Source organism: Patagioenas fasciata, chromosome Z (assembly GCF_037038585.1).
Source record: "Patagioenas fasciata isolate bPatFas1 chromosome Z, bPatFas1.hap1, whole genome shotgun sequence".
NCBI classification, from domain to species: Eukaryota; Metazoa; Chordata; class Aves; order Columbiformes; family Columbidae; genus Patagioenas; species Patagioenas fasciata.
The window spans coordinates 45,352,060-45,366,764 of NC_092560.1; the positions used below are offsets into that span (position 1 = coordinate 45,352,060).

A 14,705-nucleotide genomic window follows, 5' to 3' on the forward strand; every position below is an offset into this window, starting at 1 on the left:
CTGGCATCCAAGTGCTGGTGGTGTGGGTCGGGACAGCCCGACCTCGCGGGCTCTGGCAGGCAACCACCTTCCCCGGGTTGGCCGCCTCCCCCTCCTCGCTGCGGGCGGCTGCGCCCCCCACTCTTTCAAACTGAAGAAAAAAAGCCGCGGCTTGGGACCAGCAACCCTGCCCCGGTTCAGTGCTCTCTCTGAGGTTCAGAGGCAGCTCGCATTAGGACCCGGCAATATGCCTCAGCACTGCTGCTTACTAAAAGTAGCTGCTAACATTACTTGCTATCAAAAAATTAACCGACACTCCACTGCAGCTAAATGGGGCATTATGGAGGCCATTAATGATTTTGATAAAGAGTCAATAACAGGCAACGACTCGATAAAGACCTGCCCCCAAAACAAAAGGTCCAGATATTTTCTGCTCAGAACCTTCTGAGCTAGTTCAACATGTTATTCCACAGAGGTAGTTTAAGCACACACAGTGCAGGCTTGTGAATGAAACATTTTGACCCAAGATGAAAACAAAGGGGAAATACAAGAAAGTGCTTGGGGACAGTCACTCTGGGTTTTGATCAGCTGTAGTATTGAATCAAACATCCTAGTCTGGTGTGTTTTCAATCAGTGGATTTTGTTGAAAATGTACTTTGCAGAGATTCTAGCTTCTTTTGGTCTCTCAAGTCTAGCAAAAAATCCAAACTACTGTGAGGCTGTCATATGTAACCAGATATTCTTCCTTGCTTATTGTCTATATTGTGATTAAGGTCATGACAGCTTTGCATAATGGAGCATCCTCCAAATACCTGTCAACCAGCTAAAACAGTACAGGTTTTTTGGACTGAGCTGTGGAAAAATTGATTGAATATCTGATCCACCCTATCACCCCAAAGAGAACTATTCCCTGTCTCCCTGCTTTGAACTGAGCACAGTTTCAAGATTCACAAAACTATACTTAATTTGATCGCCAACATTAGAGTCCTGGCTCATGTTTGGTGGTAGATTTAACCATAAGACACACTGTGAGTGTCTTCAATAAGCAGTCAGGAGCAGGGAACCCTAAGCACAGGGTGTGTTAGTTCATTTCCCACTCTGTTTCTCAGCTCAATGCATTAGCACAGGTCATGGTTGGTGATGGTTCATATTAATTCAACAGGCTAAAAATTTCAGCAATGCACGAGCTGGATGTATGTTGTCCTTCAGTATTGTGGCACTGCTGTCTTATTTTCTTCTTGTAATGCAAAAAATGAAAGCCCGGTTCCAAAGGAACCGAGGTCTGTTTTTGTGTTTTCTTGCAGGGCAAAGGACAATGACAAGGTGGAAGAGGATCCAGATGCCTTGGAAACGAAACGACACCAGCAATGACGGGGTGGAAAGGGATCCTGCTATCACCAGCAAGGGATGGAAGAGGATCCAGCTAACACCACTAAGCCATTCAGAAGGAAGGCAGTCACAGGAATGGAAACACTAACGAACTGTGACTGATGTTTGGGACTCAATAATTACCTTGGGCAATTGTTGATTGTTCTAATTATTTCAATTCTATTGTTGATTGTTATTAATAACTGTGTTGCAGGGGTAAGTCAACCCATGAGATATGGTGATCCACAGTGGACATTAAGGCTCACCAGCAGAAGTGTCCCCTTTTTACTTTGAAGGCAAGAGGTGACTGCACCACCACTCCAAAGTATCAGACCATGACTGTAGTCACGGGGTGGATTGTGGCAGAATGCAAAGCCCTCTCTCTCCCCCCGCCTCCTTCAGTATGGAGGGAGTAGGCACATCTGCCTCTCTCTGCTACTTGAAGCTAACATCTTCTTTGGTTTGGCCCAGAGCACCCTGGCCAGGGCCATTAGGAGAAGGGATTGCCGAGGCGCCAGTGAGCCGCTGGGCACCTGTGACCAGTGTGGGGGATGTTTGGAGGCTTCAGGGGCACCCCACACATGGTGTGGGGGTGCAGAGAAGCTTCTAGAATGCCTACAGTCAGGTCTGATCAGCCAGTATAAAAACGGGACTCTCTCGTCGAGACTGGAGCCATTGTCGCCGGTCTCTCGGCTCTTCTTTGGACATGCTCAAGCACTTTAATGTCTTTCTTATGATGGGGGGCCCAAAACTGAACACAGTATATGAGGTGTGACCTCACCAGCACTGAGTACAGGGGAATGATCACTTCCCTAGTCCAGCTGACCACACTATTCTTGATGGATGTCAGGCCTTTTTGGCTACCTGGCCACACTGCTGGCTTTTGTTCAGCCCACTGTTGATCAACATCCCCAGGTCCTTTTCTACCATGTAGCTTTCCAACCACTCTTCCCCAAGCCAGTAGCGTTGCATGGGATTTATTGTGACCCAAGTGCAGGACCTGGCACTAAGTGAATCTCATACAACTGACCTCAGTTCAATGATCCAGCCGGTCCAGATCTCTCTGTAGAGCCTTCCTACCCTCAAGCAGATCAACACTCCCACCCAACTTGGTGTTGTCTGCAAACCTACTGAGGCTGCACTCAGTCCCCCATCCAGATCACTGACAAAGAGACTGAACAGAACTGGACCCAATACTGAACCCTGGGAACACCGCACATGACCAGCTGCCAAGTGGATTCAGCTCCATTCACCACAACTCTTTGGGCCCAGCCATCTAGCCAGTTCTTTACCCAGTGAAGTGTACACCCATCCAGGCCATGAACAGTCACTTTCTCTAGGACAATGCTGTGGGAGATGGTGTCTGAGGCTTTACTGAAGTCTAAGTACACAACATCCACAGCCTTTCCCTCATCCACTAAGCAGGTCACCTTGTCATAGAAGGAGATCAGGTTAGTGAAGCAGGACCTGCTTTTCATAAACCCATGCTGACTGGGCCTGATTGCTTGGTTGTCCTGTATGTGCCATGTGGTGATACTCTGGATGATATGCTGCATAATATTCTCCAGAACTGCAGTCATACTGACAGACCTGTAATTTTCTGGATCATCCTTCTGACCCTTCCTGTAGATAGGTGTCACATTCTCCAACCTCCAGTCAACCTCCCTGGTTAGCCAGGACTGCTGATAAATAATTGAAAGTGGCTTTGTGAGCACCTCCTTCAGCTCCTTTAGTACCTCTGCACTGATCCCCTCTGGCCGCACACACCTGTGTGTGTCTAAGTGGTTGAGTGGGTCATGCCTCATTTCTCCTCGGATTATTGGGGCTTCATTTCGCTCCTCATACCTGTCTTCCAGCTCAGGGGGCTGTGTAGCTGGAGCACAACTGGTCTTACTGTCAAAGACTGAGGCAAAGAAGGCATTAAGTACCTATGATTCTGTGATTCTACTTAAACTGTAATTGTGCTGAGGCTGTATGTTTTTGTTGATAGAATGTTATGTGATTCCAGAAATGAGTTCAAATACACAAAAAAGCCTGGACAGATACTTAGATGTTCAGAAAATCTTCGTTACATAGGTACTTTAGCTGAACAATTTTATTGTAGTCAGCCAGTAGAAGGTGGTCTAAAGTTGTTAATATGAGTCTTTTAATTCAGGTATGTTGTTTTTTTTTTTTTGTTTTTTTTTTCTGTGCGTGTCTGTCTCTTGCTACAATCCATTCTCAAGAAGAAACAGAGTAAATATATTACCTTTACTATTTTCTGTTAAAGAGGTAGTATCTATTTGTGGTTGCTGTGCAATAAACTACATTATGTGCACAGAAGTCTGTATATGTGGAAAGTGCTAGTTAAATGTGAGAAATTATTTTTCGAACAATTTTTGCCTAAATCACTTTCCATTTTGTTTTCTGGATCTTCCTTTCATACTGTCTTTTAAGTGATTAAGAAATTTAAAATGTTTGCATTTTGAAGGGTTCTGTTCTCTGTTTTTATTTATTCTCAGAGCATCAAGTATAATACCAAGTTACTCTGGTGAATCATGCTTATGTGACTACACTGAATGATACCAAAGACAAAATTTGACGCACATTTTAATTGAACTTTGAAAAAAAAAAAAAAAAAAAAGAGATAGGGATCAACAGAGAAGCTTTTCAAATGATTTTTAAATCAATTAAACCCCCCAATTTTTAAAGAAAATCTCATTAAGCTACCATGAGTGGCATTTACTTTTTTCATTCCACGTTTTCCATAGCTTACTCTTAATGATCTTCTATTTTTCCCCCTGCAGCTTCAGTAATCATATTGGTTCTATAGCCTTCACTTCTCTGTAAAGCTGTTTAAGCAGCAGGACAAAAATCAGTCATCCTTGACCTTTCCTTGAATCTTACATCATTGGTTGAACCCAGCTTCCATCAACAAATTGTTATCTCAAAAAGTGCTAACATGTACAGTCCAGCTTTCCCAAAATACGAAGGGAAACATGAAAAATTAGATCTTTAGAGGTTTAACTGGAATCCAAATAATCTGCATCTATCAAGCCCAAATGCATAAAAAACCATGTCCCCAAACCCAGAAGAACTAGTTACAGGAGAGTCATGTAACATTGTTAAAATGAAGCGTCTATTTGTCCTGCAGTGTGTGCAACATTTGTGATTTTACGCCATGTCCTGCTTTGATCAAGTGGACTTTTTTGACGTCATTGTAATAAAGGGACATTTTAATTACTGAAATAAGAGATACATGGAAGAGAAGTGCCCTAATTTTGTAATAATTTCTTCTTGTCATAATCCAGAATGATTCACAGAATCTAAATGATATTCAAAATCAAGGAGTGTGGCCTATTTTTCTTATAAATATAAATAAATAGGAATTTAATGTGCTTCTCCCAGTAAGCCCCTAAATATTCTGAGTTCCTTCTATTCTGAGTTGCTAAGTAAAACCACATTGGAGACTGAGTATCTGTAACACATGATAAAAAATGGAGGCTGATCAAAATGCCTAGCAAATGTATTACTTGACTACCTTTTCCACCATAATTTTCAAAACAAAATTGAAATTTCTCAATTAATGAAGAAAACCAGTGATGGTTTAGTGAAAAGCAATTAAAAGTAGTTCTACAAAGGAGATTAATCTCCATAACTATGAAAAATTAGAAGAATATTATCCATCCCCAACCATGAAGAATTCTAGTATCTGTGATTCTGACTGTATCTATAAAAAAATCAGAGATTCTAGAGGTAACTTTTTATACATGAACTATTGCTTATGCACCTGTGGGGTCACTGTTTTGTGAGTAATGAAAGGAAGTATACATTCTGATTTCCTGTGCTTTTGTTGTTTTCCTCCACCCTTTGTCAGATATGAACAATGACACAATATTAAGGTAGGCAAGTGTAGTTTTAAAGTATTTACTGTGTTCTGAATGTCCAAATTGAGGTAACAAACCCTCATTCCATTACCACATCTCTTAATACCTATTGGCCATTTAGAACCTGTGCCACACTTCATTCCAATTCCACTGCTAAAATTCACCACTTTGTAAGAATAATTCATTTTAGAGTGGTAGCTAAGTAATTTTTAATTACTTATTAATACTTATTATTTGAAAAGGAAATATATATTCCTAAATACTTCCAAAGATGTACTGGTAAAAAATATAGATCTAAGTTATTTCAATGTTTCTTGGAAATATTACTTCCTCCCATTCGGTACTCATTGAAAATATGTATCTGAAGCTCCATAAGAGAATCATAATTGTTCTCTTGAGAAATTACCCTCTACACTCAGTGAAACATGGTGAGGCATGTATTTTTTCACTGTTGTTCATACACATATTTTGCACAGAGATGCTAGCTTTGCTACATTAAGATGTGAAGAATAAGAACATAGAAAAGTACAATTAAATGTTAAGTACTTGTTAAATTGGGCTAAGTAATCTTCAAGCAACTGGCTGTTAGTAATGCAGTCTGATTTAACATGATTCCTTCAGAACTATTCTTTTCTGTGTGACAGAAATTTCCAAGGCAGGTCAATGATATCTCTAAGAGATTATGACATATGGATTATGGATTCAAACAGATGTGCCTTTTACATGACCACAGATAATGAAATAGCTTTTGATTTATAGCCATTTTATTCTAATACCCATTTCTCCATATATATATGTTCACCTAAAATTAGGCTATCCAGGTGTATACATTCTCCATATTTTTCCTTGATTCATCCAGGAAATTATATTCTTAATATTAAATAGTACCACTGCTTAAAGGAAATATGAGATGGAGCTAGTATTACAGAACCAGCAGAAAGGGTCATGATAGACATTACTAATAAACAAAGTGTGGGCTGCAAGACAAGGTTTGAGATGGAGGATACCGACTTTGCAATTGAATTTGGAAATACATCAAATGCCATCTATTGAAATGTTTTGCTTGAATTTGAGGTCTTGTTTAGTTGATATTTAGTTTTTAACTAACAGCATTCTTATGCTTTTGTTAGCTTGTGCAGTAGCTATCAGTGTGGATTATTCTGTATATTCTAAAACTAGCATGGATGGGCAACTCAGGTTGAGTGAAAAGGGACACAAAGAAGGCAGGTGTAAAGTTTGGAAAGCAGTGGTCATTTCATGTCTTTGCATGTATTTAACAATTAAATAATCTTGTCCTGTTAATATTATCTTGATAATGCAAAGCCTTTAAAAACTTTTTCTCTCGTAAACTTTCATGGCATTTTGTGCATGTAGAGGTACATATGTGCAGATGTACTACAAAATTTTCTGTTGAGATCCTTAAGAACTAACAAGCATCAGAGGTGTCATTATGAGAGGGATCATTATCTCCTAACCTTCTACTTGCAATTTCTCCCTCTTCAGGCCATGCAGACAACTACTCTGTGCAAGACTTGCCTCACACATAAAAGTCTGAGATTTTTTCTTACTTTGGAGTAACTATTTTTTGAGAATCTCAGCAGTTGTTATCTTTCCAATGTCTTCAAGAGATGGCTTGGAGATTTTGGTGATAATGTTGAGTCTGAAATTCTTATACTTTCATGAGAGAAATGAATATGTATGTGAGCTCTTGTTGGCATAAAATATCCTCTTTAGGCAGGTTGATGTTAAGAATTTTGTAGTGGTCCTACTGTTGTACATCCAGGAGTTAGTGATACACCTGAGCAGACACAGGTCTACACTTTTCTGTACTGTGCCATGATGTACTGTGCACAGTACTTAGCACTGCACTACATATACCTCTTGTTGTGGGATAAGCTTGGGCTGGCTAATCATAATGGAAAACTCTGAAGGCAGTACCCACTTGGCACTGATGATGATGCCAATGGCATGTTTTTATCATTAAGTGAAGCAAAGTGTATTCATATAAACATTCTTTTGCTCAATAGTAGAAAAGATGAATAGAGTTGCTTACTTCTAAGAAAATTCTATAAAAACTCAACCGCAATGCCAGAAAAACTCACCACACACAATAACTGTGGAGCATGCTGTGTCCTTACCAGAGGTCCATTCAATGCTGGATCATCTCAGTGTTCCCAATATCAGAAAACATGTAAAATTTTATAACGTGTAGTCAGTTTTTCTCAGAGTTTAATAAAGCCTTTCTTGAGAGTGCCCTTCTTGCTGGGATTCAGAAAGAAGGAGAATCTGCTGGTGCAAAACAAAAGTCCTCCTAGAAAATGGATTTTCTCTGTACTTCTCTCTTCTTTGAAAAGCAAAAGGTACATAAAATTTCCATTGAAAAGTACTGAGGGAAAACAGCTATCTGAAAAGTTTGCATTAAAAATTAAAGTAGAAAATTTTAAAGGTTCTCTCCTATTTCTTTCGCATATTTATTATACATTGTTGACCAAAATTTTCTGGATTTCTGGCCATAAAACTTCCTCAGATTTCAATCAGTTCTCTTTTGTTGTTGTTGCAAGGTAACATTTTGCAATTTGATATGAGACATCGGCATCCAATATTCCCACATTCTCAGGAGAGAACATGACATAGCTGCAGCTAGAAGAAAACTCAGGTGTTAGACATTATTTCCATAGAGAAAAATATTTTAATATACAGTTGGAAGATACAATCAGGCAAAATATTACCCAGCATGACTGGAAAGTTGTTACGCTAGCACACCGCTGTTGTATCTTCTCTACAAAATAGCACATTTTGTAATCTCTCTCTTAGTGACTTACCACCCAGCTCTTCAAGTAGATAAGAAGGTTTAGTGAATAATTCAATTTATTTTGTTGATGTGGAAAAAACCCAACAAAACAAACCCCTTCCTGATTTTCCCGTTAGAGTAAGTTCATTTAGGAACGTTTTGGGGGTGGGTTTGCTAATTTTCTAAGTAGTTAAGTGGTAAAACATTTCAGTGTTAAATACTGAGCCTGAGACATAGTTTACAATAGGGAAAAAAGTAGAATACATTTATCAAGACACAAACTGAAGGCATGTATAAACATAAAAGCACTCTTTTATATAAACAGTGAGAATAATTTTAAAACAGCATTAAGAAAAATGAGTGATTTGGTCACGCAAAGAGCAATTCCTAAGACTGGCTGTATAAGGCAATGTTTCAAACAGAGGAAAACTAGACATAGATGAAGTCTAGAATGCTCTCTCATTTTAAAGGCAAAAGCATTCAGGAATATGTTTATATTTAGGCTCTGATTTTTCTGTCATTCTTATTTTGCCTTTCAACAGGAGAGATGAAGTGACAGTGTATGAAATTTAACCTATTTAAAAGTGGCTAACTCCATGATTTGTATAGAATTTATATGAGGAACAACCCCCTCACCCCAGATTTCATTATGAGCATAAGTTTTCATTTCTTTCAGATGTATTCTAAATGCAGTAATCTAGAGTCCTTTGGGGTTTTTGGGTAAAAGACAGTGCTAGACATTTTTCAGTTGGAATTTCAATCATTTTTGGAATCTGGTAGAGGTAGAGAGGAGTGAATGATGTCCTGGCAAAGCAGCCTCTAAGCAGTTTAAGATGATGAGATAGCCTGTTTGACCTTATGTACTACACAGGACTAAGAATAACTGTATTTTCCATCTGAGTTCTAGCAATTAGCTCATTCTCTCCCAGTTTGCTTTCCTGTACAAATCTTAACATCTAGTTTTAAGTGATAGATTTATTGTATTTTCCTAATCTTAAGAAACTTCACAGCATTAACCTTTATGAGTGCACAATTTTGTTCAAACAATAAAATATAGAGATTATGAAACTACTTTTTTCTTTTTTTCTTTCTTTTTTTTTTTTTTTGAATTAAAAAAAAATGCAACCTAATACACAGATCTATAGATTTGTGTAATTTTTATGCAAGAGCTGACAGGATACATTTGCAAGTATTTGACAATATTTTACAGGAAAGAGACATTAAATATATTCTGGTGGTTATCTGTATTCTTCCAGAGCTTAGTCAAACTCTACTCAGGAGATGCGTGTCTCAGTTGAAGCAGTGTATGTTAGCTAATTATACTTGCAGGATTTTAGTACTTTATTTAAACAATTTTAGGTTTTGGTTCTAAAAGTAAATTGAAACCTGGATCCAAGAAGTGATAAGCAGTGAGTAAAAGGAAGTGAGCAGAACAGGGTTCTACTCACTATAGGTTAAGTGGAAGGTTTATGGTAAAGCTAAAAGCCTCACATAAATATGAATGAAGACTTCACAGGCCTCTGGTCTAACTTCAAGTAGAAATCAGTAGACCATTATCCTTGTCCTGGTTTTCTGTAATGTTATGATCATAAAGAAAGGAGGGCTGTTATTGTTTTGTAGTATGATTTTCTCAGTTCTTCCTTGTCTTTACACCTTCCATCTTGTCTGTCACTGTCACTTGTTATTTCATTTCCTCCTCTCTGGACTAAACCTCCTTCATTTAGGTTCTTCTGCTTCAGAATGGTCCAGGACACAGACAATTGATGATGCATCATGTTTTCTTGAGTAACTGCTCAGATAGATGTGGATAAGGAGTGACACAGCCCTTCCTAGTGCTATTTTTGTATCTGGATGTGAAAATGTCATGTAACTCTACAAGGGCAATTCTTGCTTTTGCTGACATCTCTTTCCCATCTTTTGAGATAAAGACAGTCATATTGTTCTGGTTTCACTTGCAGTAAAGGGTGGGATGTCAGAGGTGGAAAGTAATGTTTTTTGCTGATGCCCACAACAGAATACACAGATCATCTTTTTGCTGTTTACTAGTCATCTGCTTAGTTTCTTCCCTTAAACCTGGAGATGATCTAAGATCTCTTTAGTTCTTGTGGTACACCTGTGAGCTGTCTGACAATTCCCTAAAAGACAGTATTTTCTTTCTAGTTTTCTTGAGCAACTAAATAGTTAGCATTAATAGATACTTTGATAGAAATTTTGTTTTTATTTTGTTCAGCTCTGTGTTCAATACCTATAAATTTCTTATCAGTATTCTTCCAGGATCTCTTCAGATTCAGACTCTCTATTGCACCATGACATTTTTTCTCCCAAAGACCTAACCCCTACCCAGTTAAATAAATTTGTATTAAATGTATCAATTTCAAACCAGTATTTGATGGTTTATCCATATCTTCTTCATTTTGTTTCTATTATCACCTCCACACCAGAAGTTGAGAACTTGTTAGTTTTCAAAAGAGGTACTGATCAAAAGAATTAGAGCTAAAGAAGACATTATTTCCAAAACAGAAGACTGAAGAAAAGTGCTGAGACTGCATATCGGCTTCACCAAATGCATTTATTCCCTGTTTGTTTATATGTTCTTCCTTGATTTGACCAATCAGAAAGTCTTGCCTTGTGTTTTCAGCTCTGGGAAGTCATAAAAGCTGATTCATACATCATTAATCCTTCTATTTGCTGGATAGAATGTAATAGACTACTTTGAGGTTGTAAATAGGTAATCCTTTTTCCTGTAGTTGTTAACTGTGGTTCTTTGTTTACGATTAAAATATCTACAGATGACAGTACCATATATCAGATGTGATGAGGATCTAAGGACTTGTGAAAACCTGTCTCCTAATTTCAAGGTACTGAATAAAGACATAATGCAAAAATAATATATAGAGAATAGAACCCTATCATATCACATGGTAGTAAAACTAACACCCTCCTCTACAACAAATTTGCCTGAAGTATTTTTTTAAACTGAGTGCAGTAACTATGTGTGAAAACCACCATGTACATAACTATGTCTTGTTTTCATCTGTAATAAAATACTGACAAGCAGTTTTGGCCTCAATCAGTGACTCCCTTGTAATGATGAATAGGAAGGGAAGGGTAAGATCCATTAAAAATGGATAAAACTTCTGCTCACGTTACAAAGAATTACATGTTTCTAAACATTTGAGAAAATTTGGACAATTATTTTATATTGAAAAGTCAAGGGCAATATAACTTGTTGAGGGCAGGAAGTTAAATTCTCAAGAAAAGACAAGGGCAATATTTAATTTGAAATATAACAGCACTCAGAAGACTTCAAAAGTGGACTTATGAAGGAATAACTGGTGTGAGATTCTTGCCCTGTGGATTTGTTTCAGGTGATGACAGTCAATTAGGAAAGGATGGTTTCATTTCCAGAGCACAGGCCATTTTTTTACTGATTAAAAAGAGCAAACAAGAAGCGTCTCCAAAACTTCTTGTCTCTAAACTGCACAGATAGTGGCTACACTAAATATAAGTATGTTAAGTCTGTTTTTACAAAGTTACTGGCAGGATCACGAGTAAGGAAGGGTCAAATCTGATACCACTGAATTCAGTATGGCCAGGAGTTTGCTCCAAGTAGGAGTAAGGAGATGAATGTTGAATTCATTAGTCAGTTGTTTTTCCAGCAGGTTCCACCCTAGAGAGAATCCAACCACTAAGTTTCAAAGATCTGTGATATTACAATAAAAAGAGGCTAACCTCAAAGGTACCAAAGTAAATAACCTCAAAAGAGTGGAACTGCTGTAACATGAGTCTTAAATCACGGTGAAATAATCAGTACTAGCAGAATTTGTATATTTGTTCTCTGGGTATTTCTAGATTTCTCTTTCCATACAAAATTCACCAGCTCTGGCTCCACAGTTGCAGCTTTTAATGGAAGAACAAGGGGACAGTGCAACTAAAAAGAGGAACATTTAAAGTTAAGTAAAAAAAGCAGACTATTTCTAGAATGGTTTTCCATTTCTCACTTTTGATTACACTGAACTTGGTGCTTACTTGCATCTGTAGAATTCACTGGCACATGAGTTAGTGACGTTCAAAATCTGATAACCTGATAAGATAGGAGATACTTCCTATATGTTTGCCTTATAAGAATATTTAGAGTTATACTATGTGTATGATAACAATTCTGATGCATTTCTTTACCTGCTGCAGGCAAGGGGGAATCTAGTACTTTGGACTTTGTGTATAGAAGCGTTCCTGCAACTTCTGATGTATCTGCTTAAAGAGAAGATTCTGGTCTGTCCAGCCAATCAATTAGCCCTTGTGGGTTTTTTTCTAAGTTCCTGTAGAAGATGGTATGCTAACTCTGCTTTCTTTCAGTGTCTCTGTTTTGGCTCTTTTTCTTTTCTGTTTTAGTTTAAAAACAAGTCACTTTAATGTGATGGGAAACCTGTTGCTTTCTGTGTTTTAAAACAGTTCAGTTACAACTGAAAGGAAAATAAGTCAGTTAATTTAAGCACTGCTTCTCTTTTATATTCTGAAACACATCTACGTTAGAGTTATGCTGCAGTGAAATCTAAAAACAAGTGGACTAAAAGTAAACTCTAGTCAACTCAGAAAGCAATAACAGTTCTGCTAGTGCAGTCTGGCACACAAGCAAGAATTAATTTAACCTGTTACCTGCAGCTGAAGTAGTCAGTACTGGACTCCAAACAGAGCTGACAATCAGATGAAAGGTTCTGTATGGACATACCCTGTGCTAATTTAAATATTATGTAGAATTTGTAATAGTAGGAATGACAAATTTTGAGATATATTTATTAATGAGTTGATACATAGGCGGTACCTAACGGAGGATCTTCGGGCACCCAATTATTACACATACTGACAGGAGGAAGAAAGATTGTAACAGGGCTACTGGAGACCTTCCTGATTGTAGCGGAGAGCTATAGGTGTGAAGTTACTGCTTTTCAAAGTTTATGAAGATGACAAAATAATCAAGGTAACCTCAAGTACTTTTTCAGTCTTCTGCTTTTGACAGTGTGCTAAGGTCTGTCTGGCCTATGTTTCTGTTTTCCTCCAAACTGTTTTGTTTGTTTGTTTGTTTTCCAAAGGTGGTAAGTGTCTGTGTACAGGTTCCTGGAATACACTAAACATGTAATGCACAGCTTCCTATCATTCCTGCATTTGTGCCTATACTTAAGTTTTTAGACAGATTTTCTCTGTAAAATGGAAGGTCAGACAAATTAGAGCTATTGATAATACTTCTGGTTATAAATGTTCTTTCTCTCCCTGCCTTTGCTTTTAAAACTTGTGTTATTCTAGACAGCAACGGGATGAAATTCGTCACCCCTTCAGAGACTGATCCTTTTGCAGAATGCCTTCCCTCTTCAAAAAGAATGATCTCTTTTAAGTCAGGAAACTAGTATGCATGTATCACTTCTCACATCTTATGTATGATCATGAACTTCTCAATTACTTTCGTGACCTTTATTCTGTGATGATGTTTTCTCTTTTTCATATGCAGCTGTCCTTACTCTATTTTCGCAAACAATGTGAAAGTCAAACAGGAAACAATGTCTTCAGTTCCCCAAGCAAATGAAAATGTCATCTCTGTAGCGAGTTCTCACTCGAGCAGGAAGTAAAAAATCACCAGTTGTGACTGGGGAATCTTGAAAGATTCAGAGTTTTAGTCCAGGTGATTTCATAGGACTTTTCTGAATTGTCTGTCTTCATGATCATTCTTTTCTCACCTAGAACAGCTGTATTCCAGAGTAACATAATTGACCTCTTCAAACTATTCCTTATTTTTAAAGACGTAAGATAGGTATCAGGCCTGCATAGTGCATATATGTGCTGAAAACCATAATATATTTTTTTTTTCTTGTTAGTTTTAAAACCTTTCTTATCATGAAGCAGGAATGCGGCAAGAAGCACTTCTATTTCTGAACCCGAGTGTCATAGGTTGCTCAGAGCTCTTTGGAAATGAAAGAGAAAATTCTTTCAAAACAACATTGGAATGTTTTAAGTGAAGACAAAAATAAAATCCTTAGTAAGGATTTTAAGATTTTTTTATTTTTCCTCAACAGAATCTCTTCTTCAACTCTTGCCCTTTTAGTTCAGCCTAAACCTGCAATGGGCTCATCGTGTAAATTCTTAATTTTCTCTTTAAATATACAAGGACTGTGCTGAGTTGCATGACCTTCAAAATATTTTCCTGTTGCAAAAGATGCAATATTTCCTATCAAGGAGATTAAAACATCGTTATTGCATTGCTTTGACCTTTTTTTCTCCTTCACCTTTAGCTATGTTTAAATCTGCTAATTTGATTAATTGAGGAAACTACAAGTAGACAGAGCAATGTCAGTTATCCTGTGAATACTTTTATTACTGCTTATGGCTCTGCTTTAACAAGGAGGAAAAGGCAAAAAAAACAACAGAGAAAGTGAAACACATCTTCTGGTAATGCAATGACGAACAACAGTAATACAGCCTTACTGTGGGACTTCTGTCAGGGGATGACAACACTAAGTAACAAAACAGGGAGTGACAGGAACAAGCAACAGTAAAAAGAAAGGAGCATGTGAAGAAGATAAAGGGAATGATTCCATAAATTCGAATTTAAGTTCATACTTTAATTTCTGTAAATTGAGATCCCCATGGTAAATATCTGTCAGAGTATCAGCTTTTGCTATTCTCTTTTATTAAAAACTCTTAAGGAGAGA

The 14,705-nt window shown here is 37.6% G+C and overlaps 1 pseudogene; it reads left to right on the forward strand.

Annotated features, from left to right (window-relative positions):
* The first annotated feature begins 226 nt into the window (after positions 1–226).
* The window catches only part of LOC139826553 (uncharacterized), an 81,113-nt pseudogene continuing 66,634 nt past the window's right edge, over positions 227–14,705 (forward strand).